The sequence below is a fragment of the Acanthisitta chloris genome, unplaced genomic scaffold (genome assembly GCF_000695815.1).
Source record: "Acanthisitta chloris isolate BGI_N310 unplaced genomic scaffold, ASM69581v1 scaffold17164, whole genome shotgun sequence".
NCBI classification, from domain to species: domain Eukaryota; kingdom Metazoa; phylum Chordata; class Aves; order Passeriformes; family Acanthisittidae; genus Acanthisitta; species Acanthisitta chloris.
This window is the reverse complement of record NW_008671217.1, coordinates 120,338-123,736: the sequence shown is the minus strand read 5'-3', so window position 1 is coordinate 123,736 and position 3,399 is coordinate 120,338.

Here is a 3,399-nt window from a genome sequence, read left to right as displayed (position 1 = left end):
TGCCAGATTAAGAAACATGAAAGCAAATGAAAAATGCCATTCCCAATTAGAAAAATGGGAAAGGGAAGTGTAAGAAAGGGAACATTTGTTTTCAAACTGTCAAACCAGGCATTCACAATGAACAGGAATGAAAAAATAAACAGTGTTAGGCAGAATGGTTTATGTAGCCCTAGAGGTACGGATTTCATTCAGAGGAGAGAGTCTATGCATTAATTGGGAAGCCACTCACATAATGAATGCATGATGACATTTTGATGCTTCGCTTGTCTTCTCCCCTGCCAGACCATCTCCCTGCCTTGCAGTCTGTCATTATTCACCATGTGTTAATCTTTGGGGTGAGGATATAAATATGTTTGAGCTCTTTCAGTATGAGAGCACTGAGAAACAGGTACCGGCTTAAGCACTGCAAAGTCCCTCTCCTTGGAGGGAACAGTCACTGCAGTTTATACAGAGATTGCTGAGAAGAGAATTTATCTAGCAGCTAATTCTCAATGAAACCCTCCTGCCATGACTTTCTCCTATATTTACTATATAATTTGCATTTATATACCCCTTACTATCTAAACACCTCAAAATCTCAAACGTGCTTAACCTAACAAATCCCTAATATAATTCAAGGAGCATTAGGGAAATTTTGTATAGATAAGCAAGGATGATGGTAATTTATGTTGTCTAACACAGGCACTGGAGCTAGAAGGTTAGTACTCTGTTTTCTGCAGAGTGAAAGAAGATGAGTCCTCTGAATCACTAATCAGCTGTTGCCCAGGACGTGCTCCAGCACAGGCTCCTTCCTGAGCTGTGAAAAGCATGTTCAGTCTGTGTGTTGCCTTCTCTTGGCTTGATCAAACCAGATCAATGAGGCACCACACCTTTTATTCCCATCAGCTCATTGCCTGAGGTCCCTTGCTTCACACCATTTTGCTGTGTTTGCAGCCAAGGAAGGCTCCCACTGGGTGGGCAAAATTTGTGCCCTATTTATTGTCTTTTCAGAAGGGAAACGAATATTAAAGAGGCAATTTTACAGGACAGGAAAGAAAAACACAAAAGGGGTTGAATCAGACTGTAATTAACAGAAAGGTTATGATGCCAGTTGGAAAATCACTAATATAATTTCCTGATACTGAATCTTATATCCTAAAAGGCTGTGAATAACTGTAGTTTAACAGATGCATCCAAAATGTATGTATCAAACAAATCTCTACAATCATAGCATACTCATGTTCCTAATATATCCAGTGAGCATGTGTGCACATGCATACATAATCAAATATTTGCTATTAGATACACAGAAACACATTGAGTCATCAATATAAACAAATGGACTGTATCTACTCCACATGGAATTTCCTTACTATTTCCCTTTGACTAAAATTCATACTGGCCAGGAGGGCCTTGGTGAGGTTACAGGTAACAGCTTGGCTCCTAAGTAAAGCTTCATTTATCACTCTTCAGGAGATGCAGCTAGCCTCCCTGCAGTAATGGCAGTGCCTCCTTGTTCCCAGGGCTTTGAAGATGTAACTCTCAGTGCAACTGGCTATCAGATGCACTGCAAAATACTACAGTTGTATTCTGCCATGAGGTACCTGCACATTGCTACATACATTTTGTTTGTTGTAGAATATGTATTTGCAGAGCATATTTTGGCTGATATTACTGCACCACAGAAATTAGTTTTCCTCCTTTTATCTCATTGTCATCGAGGTCTGTTTCTGTTGCCAAGTGAGGTTTAGCCAGCTTCCTTGATTTATACATCAAGGGTGTTTGTTACACTAAAACTGGCATATAATTGCTTGTCAGCAGTTACCTTGGCCTTAAGAAATGAGTGAAAGAAATCAAAGAAATGTAGAATATTACTCAAAACTGTCTTTGAACACTGAATAGGACTGTGTGAATAGCTGATCAGGTCTGAAAGAGGAAAAAACCCCAAACATACAGTGAAGGCTTTGTATATAAATATATTTAGATTCATTCATGCTGAAAATATAAGCTAAAAAAGTTTTGTCTCTAATGAACTTAAATCTTTAATGTCCAAACTTTGTGTCTGTTTGGCCCTTTCAAAACTAAAGCATATCAGTGGGGAGGGTACACAAGCTATCCACAAGGAAATGAGAGACATCCATGCTATGAGACTTTTATCAATGCTTTTGTGTTCAGGATATTCAGCTAGTGCTCAGCCTAATAAGGCCCAATCACCTTCTGTGCAGTGGGAGAACAGCCCAACCACTCTTACATGGGATGACCTGGATCAGACAGCTCAGTGTCTCTGGAGCTGGAATTGTTCTACTGAAATATTTAAGGGGTCAAAGAAGGACAATGAGGGAAAATATATGGGCATGGATGTGAGTGGATCACTTCCCTCTGCATCATATCATGCTGTTTTGCAGATTCAACTTCTGGATGTATTGGACTCACATTCTGGAGGGGGGAAGACATTGCTTACCAAAAAAATCTGTTTCCACACCACTGGGCTGCACAACCAAATAGAGTGTACCTGTCCTTTGGACTCTTGTTCCGGAAATATGTTTGTAGTTAACTAATAGTGTCCTTTGCATTTGCTGCAGCATTAGAAATGTCAAATGATGCATGCAAGGCTTGACAAAGTGGGCTTAGCATATCAGAGACTCCAGAACAGCCGAGTTGTTGATACTTTGCCTCTTAGTTGGACATGCAGAGTGCACTGAGTGTGGCACTGCCCAGCTCCCACTGACATCAGTCCTGTGCTGCTCACACCACCTACACACTGCCCTTGCACAGCCCCTCTCATACAAACCCTGCAATTGTCACAACTGCTAAGCAATCCACATCTAATCCCTGGCTTTGATTTCCAAAACAGGACTATACCTGCCCGTTTCCTCGCAGAAGTCAAGCCTTCCACTTGGACAGATGCAATCCCATTGCATTTTGTACTGTGTTGGGTGGGATATAAAGTGAAAAATGTAGTAAGTGAGACAGAGTCAAGAACCTATACTTCATTTCCTAGCACAACTTCTTTCATCCATATTTCTCATTTTCTCCCTGAAGTCTTCACTAGTTCTCAGTCTTGAACCTAAATTCTTCAGGCCCACTAGCACATTTTTTCTGTGGTTTTTTACTCTTGGTTGCCTTTTTTTCATTGCTTTCATTTTAAATATTCCTCTTCCTATTACACCAATTTTGTGGCACTTATGATTATTTTTCCATACATCTTTGGAACTTGTGTATCATATCTTTCATCTGATGAAAATTTCAGAACATGTTCCACAGACACAGTCAAGCTCAGAAATATGCAGACCACATCATGTCAGCTCATTAACACCTTTTCCCTTCAGGCTGCCTCTTCAAACATGTCTTTTAATCCAAAAGAAACACTATTCCTACAAGTGCTTGTAGATACTATTTGCAATTTAATAGCAGCAAGTG